General features: G+C 39.3%; 1 non-coding gene across 1 annotated transcript; it reads right to left on the bottom strand.

Annotated features, from left to right (window-relative positions):
- Positions 1–4,016: 4,016 nt before the first annotated feature.
- Positions 4,017–4,080, bottom strand: LOC115068803. The gene has a single exon (XR_003848144.1). It is a non-coding gene; the product is annotated as a small nucleolar RNA SNORD58 (small nucleolar RNA).
- Between the last annotated feature and the right edge of the window lie 2,180 nt (positions 4,081–6,260).

The following is a 6,260-nucleotide window of genomic DNA, read 5'->3' as shown; positions in this document are numbered from 1 at the left end:
GGAAGCTTGTATCTAATCCTTAAAAGATTTTAGGGTTACCTCTTCAGAGGGGGGAATGTTAGAGTAGCCAAAAGCCCCATAAAAACAAATAAACGAAGGAAGAAGAAAAAAAAAAAGAAAAGAAAAAGAAAAAAGTAATGGGGAGATGTGGGAAGTGTTGGAGGGGAGGGAGTGGGCATGAATTTGATCAAAACACCTTATATGCATTATGAAATTCTCAATAAACTTTTTGTAAAAGTTAAAAAAAAATGCTTATTTTGCCTTGGCATGATAAAGAGAACAGAAGCCCAACAGTGTATATATAAGAATTTACAGTTTACTTGTTAGGACAAGATTGAGTCACTTGAAGAAAAACAAATTACATAAAGCAGCTGGGACTTTGATATGATATAATTGATATAAACTATTATTGTCATTACATTTAAGTTCCAGCTCAAATGACTAAACTTGCATTCTGCCTTGAGAACACATGGTCCTATAATTCAGGAGCCAACAATTCACCTCTCCTCTGCCCTCCTCTCCCTGCCCTTTGTTCTACTTGCTCAGAAGGCCTGGAAGTTGTTACATATAATAAAAGGAGTAAATAGAGGTTGTCGTTCTGGAGTTCTGGAAAGGAAGCGGACACATAGCCAGGTATGGTGGTACCTGCCTTTAATCCAAGGACTTGGATGGCAGAAACAGGCAGATCTGTGTGAGTTCCAGGCCAGCCTGGTCTACATGGCTAAGAAAGCTGACACATAAATTCCTTTAAGTTATGAGGTTTATTAGAATGAAAAGGTCTCAAGGCCATAATTGGGTCACAAGGTGGGAAGGAGAGTATTAGACAAAACAATACAATATATGGAGAACTAAACATAATAGGACCTTAAAGGGAAGGAGGGGCTTTCCTTTAAAGGCTGGAGAGGAGCTTTATTAAAAATGAGAAAAAGAGAGATGGGGGTGGCAGCATCACCATAAGAGGGATGATGGGGAGCCTCTTTGGAGAGTACTGTTCAGAGCTATCTCTGGCAGTCCCCTGAGGAATCTTGGGCCAATCCCTGCCCCACCTCAACAAAGGAAAGATCTGACTTTTTCTACCCTTTTAGGTGTGGTAGGAAGTTTCACATCACGAATATGTGTACATGACTAAGAGTACTTATGAGCCAGGTATTATTGAGAGCTGCCAGGTCATAGCACAGCTTCTTAAGTGTCCTAGAGAAAGATTCAGGGAGGCATGGCTCGAGTTAGGCTAAACGATATGTCCTAAAGATGCTAACCCCAAGTTCTAACAGAAATGAACATCTCTCTCAGCTGTGAGCTGCAAGATGACCCTTCCTAAAAAACTTGGAACACTGCCCTACCTTTCCACATGTGATATCAATGTTCTCACCTTCTCTTACATTTCAACCTTGACATATTTCATTTGGTGGTTGTGAAATGTTAGGGTGCTCAATTTACATTTCATTAACTTCACCCAAAATCTACTGAGATTTCTTCCCTGCCAAGGGCATGTAGATGTGGGCCAGGCCTATAAATGTGAACTATACAGTGACCCTTTCTAACAAAATCCAAGAGCAATTCCTTGCATGGTGAGGAGAGCATGTCTGACTAACGGGAAACAGGAGGGGAAGGCTGAGGATGAAGCAGCAGCAGGTCTTCCCAGATGTAGCAGAATTCACCAGGAGACACATCAGATCACAGAGCATGCCAGGAACACGATGTACTTTTCAGTCCCCTTAGGAGACAGCACAGTCACATTTGCATGAGAATGTACTTGAATAGAGAGGCCAAGACAAGTTCCTGTCTCTTAGAAGATTAAGCTGGGGAATCCTGAGGGAGAGAAATGTGGCCATACAGTTCCAGGAAAGAGCTCCAACATCTGCTCATGTGTGCCTGGGCCCAGAGTTTTCATCACATCAAGCCAAATGGCAAGTGGAGTCTTTTCTTTTGGCCAGAGTCACATATGACATCTTTACAAATCCAAATTCACCTTGAATTCTCCCCTTCTCATAGAAGTTGTTTATCTTATTGAATTTTGTTTTTCTTCCAGGTGGGCTTTTTCCCCGCCTAATTACGCTAAAGTTTGAATTTGGATGCATACTTCAAGAGAAAAATGCTGACACTATAGATTCTGTGAGACTGGAAGTTGCAGTTTGAAGATGCAGGGAATAAAAACAGCCCTTTCTGTTGTTATTTATAACCAGATTCAAGTGGTTTAGGGGTGTGTGTGTGTGTGTGTGTGTATATGTGTGTAGTCTGAGACAAATTCTCACTTCATAGCCCAGACTCTCCTGATATTCCTATGTAGCCCAAGTTGGCCTCAGACTCCCAATCCTTCTGCCTCAGCCCCACCAAGTGCTAGGATTAGAAGTGGTGAGCCACCATACCCAGCTATACTCGAGGACACTTTAGCCTATTTGCCATGTATTTCCATAAGTCTTTCTTGGTTGTAAAATAGCTGAATCTTTCCATTACTCTAAGTGTCTCAAGGTACCATTGATGTGGCATAAGTACCAGTTATACCGCCTTTACCTCCCCTTGCAGTCCTTCACAGACTTTAGAGACGTTGACTTGAATGTAGCTGCTTTGCTTCTATAAACTAAGGACTATATTATGTTTCCTTCTTGCTTTTTTCCTAGTCCTAGAGTTGATCTATTAGATTTTCTCCAAATTCTCTATGAATTTTGTCTATAATTGTCAATGGGAAGACACCGTCTAGCACAGTGGAGACTTCCAGCAAGTGTGCTGACTGATATTCAGGTGGGCTTTCACACTCCCCAGTGAGCTCAATCTTCTTAACATATGTCTTTCAGGAAGGCAAATGGTAGTGTCTCATTTAGTTTTCAAGTGTATGATTTCCTGAAAATTATAAGCCAGTTATGTGGGTTAATTAAAGCATCAGCAAATATGCCTACTATATAATAGAAATAAAAAGTAAAGCCAGTTAAATAATAAAGGATTTAGAAGGATTGGAACATTATCTCCCATCTAGTTCATTTCTGTTTGAGCTGTTTTTGTAGACACTTCAATATATGAATCTTTGACTTGTTCTAGTCAGATGCTTGTGGGCTTTTGGCTTGGCATACAAGAAAAGCAGTGATGGGGATTGTATGGAAGTAGATTTCAAAAGACTATTGACCAGACAACTCCATGGGAGAGGGGGGACAGCAGTTTATTTGAGAGCAAACAGACCACTGAGCTGCCTTTCAGGGAGCAGGGAAACAGCAGCAAAGAAACAGCAGCAAGCAGCAGGAGTCAGATCTTTTATAGGTAGCTAGGTGGTTGGGTAACTTTCCATGACATAGGCTGGGCAGTTTGGTTTAGGATTAGTTGGTCTCCCAACAAGCAGAGGGACTTACCCAGGGCTAAGTTCAAACTAACCATTTTAGAATATTGGGAGCTGTGCTGCCATTTTCAGAGCCTGCCAGGAACCTAACATTCTAGCCTTTTGTTGATGATAAGGGGCAGCAGTGGTCTTTCTTTATCTACTTCCTGCTGGACAGGAATGTCAGCAAAGAGGGATGGTCTCAAAAGGCTAGAACATCAGTCTGGAGTGCAGGGTCAGGCAGGCAGGTGGTGGTAGGAGACCTGAGGGAATTTGGTTAAAAGCATCTGTTCACTGACTGTAATCTCATTGATTCTGTCCTGAAAAAATTTATAGGCATGGAATAATCATTATTATGAGAAGTATGGGTATGGGAAGGAGAAGTGACAGTAAGAGGAGTTAGGCATAAATTCTAGGCAGGGAACCGAGAGAAGTCAGAAAAGGGTAAATTTTCAAATCAGAGTTTCTTGATGAGGGCTTCCAAAAGCATTCATCTACGGGGCACCTCCTCGTTTTTCTTTTGGCCACCATGGCTGGACTCAAGATTTGGTTTTCAGGCACTTTGATAGTTGTTAGAGTGACGAGAATCATGGGGTGATTTCCCTCCCAAATGACCTCTAGACAAAGAGAAGAAATTTAGCCATCATTTAATTTTTAAATAAAAACAATAATCACTTTTTTCTTTCTTTTTTTTTTCAACTTATAAAAGGTTGCTGCTCAGAATATGTTAATTTTCATGGTAAATCCAAAGTGTCCTAAGAAGGGCATCATTGCATTTTTTTGTTGTCGTTGTTGTTGTTTTGCAGGTAGGCAACTGCAGAGTTGATTAGGGCAGGATTTGAAGTCCTGCACCCGAGCAAAAACAAATCATTTGTGAGAAATCGTTTAAATACCATCTTATATGAACTTAAGCCTAATGTCTGGGAAGTTCAATCCTTTGTACTCTTAAAGAAGCATACCAATCACTTTACTCTTTGGTTATACTTTCCTTTTGGGTTTTTAAGACCATGCAGTTGGCCCAAATAAACCAATTTCCTTTTACTCTTAAGGTTGGTTGAGGATCTGTTCCTCAGGGGTCACATGGGTTTGGAAGGAGCCTCTGACTCTTCAGGCCTTTCTTTTACTAGTTCCATCTATTTGAGGATAAGCCAAAGGTCCTACTTCACTGTGGCTGGCTTCACTTGGAAGCATGGAGGAAACATTTCCTCCTCTTTGCAGACTGGACACTGGTTCGAGTCCATTGGCCTCCCTGAACAAGAGGATAGGTGACTCGCCACAGTTACAGGACATTTTGAGAGATGCTCCATAGTCCCCTGGGACTTAGTCGATCTTGGAAGGCCAGGAACAAAAATTATCCCTTTAAGTCCCTCTAACCAGATGAGTATTGGCCTCGAAGTATGGCTATTAAACACCCAAGAAGGTTAGTTACACCAATCTGGTACTCTTAATTACCATTATCATGTAATATGTAGATAAAGCTTAGGCAAAAACCAAACATTCTTAGATAAACCTTTACTAGACATATATTTTGTTCCTTAAACTAGTTGACTATATACTATGACCTTAGAAATTTTAAGATTATCCATACATAATTTCTGTCTTATCCTTTATATATCATTACAAACCTATACAGACCTTTATCACTTGCAACTTGCATAGACTTTGTCTTTTTTTTTTACTATTCTAGAAATATTGAGCCATCATAATCTTCATACATAAATTCTTTTTTTTAAAGATGAATTCTATGTATTTAAAACGCAGGAAAAATAATGAATCTTGTTACGGGTTTTCTTTGGGAATTTTTTTATAATTATGTGTAATTTAACAAGGTATTAGCCTAAACTACACAATACCAAGAAAAATCCCAGATTTAGAAATTGGGCAAGAAATAATCCAACTAGAAATATATAAACCAAAACAACTTCAAAAAGACAGTTCTTCAATTTGTTCAGAAATTTCTGTGAAGCTGAATGATACATTGTCACAGGAAAAAAAGAGAATTCAGAAAAAAACATTTTTCTGGTTTGAAGGTCCAAGTAATGCTTTAGGATACGTTATGGTGTCATCCAATTCACACTCTAGTATTGTGGCACAAAATCAGGCCTGTGATTTAATGGGCCAATAGTAAAGACAATATACTTTAGTCCTGACTCTGCATATTGCCCGAATCATTATCCCTTGCTCTAAAACATTCTGAAATTATTTGGTGTAGATGTGTGGAAGGTAGGGGACAACTTTGGGTGTCACCCCTGAGGAATGCTTGGACCTTATTTTTTGAGAAAGCATCTCTTACTGACTTGGAGCTCACCTAGGCTGGGAGGCTGGCAAGCTCCAAGGACCCTCCTGCCTCTACCTCCCCAAGCTGGAATTACAAGCATGCTCCATCACCATATTTGTTTTTTTTAATTTTTAGTAACTAAATGATTAGAAGAAGCATTTCATTACAACTTTAACATATTCAGTAACACACTCCAGAGCAAGAGAACATCTCTTTCACAAGTGGGTACAAATTTCTAGGTCCACAGTTTAATTAATACAGTTATATAATATTGAACTCAGTATAAGCCCTGTAAGACAGAAAATTGAATGAGTTTTTAACCTTTAAAAAAGATCTCCATTTTGTTTTATAATATACTGTTCCTTGCAGAAAGACTCATTGTTTTTGCTACTAACACTGAAATGTTGGTACATGCATCTCTAATATGTATGTATCTGATTATTACTAGTTATAATCGGTTGCAGTTGGATCCTTGGCGCCTGTGTAGGTCTATAAAGTCATCGGGTAGATTTCAATGGTAATGTTTATCACCTCTACTAGTTAACATGATGTAAATTTCCACGCTTCCTCATCAAATATAATACATTTTTAAAAAATATGTTTATTTTGTGTGTGTGTGTGTGTGTGTGTGTGTATCACACAGAACATCCCAAACCATCTTATTCAACTATACACCCA

This window comes from Nannospalax galili, unplaced genomic scaffold (assembly GCF_000622305.1).
Source record: "Nannospalax galili isolate Female #2095 unplaced genomic scaffold, S.galili_v1.0 scaffold128, whole genome shotgun sequence".
Classification (NCBI taxonomy): Eukaryota; Metazoa; Chordata; class Mammalia; order Rodentia; family Spalacidae; genus Nannospalax; species Nannospalax galili.
This window is presented reverse-complemented; position numbering and strand designations above follow the sequence as displayed.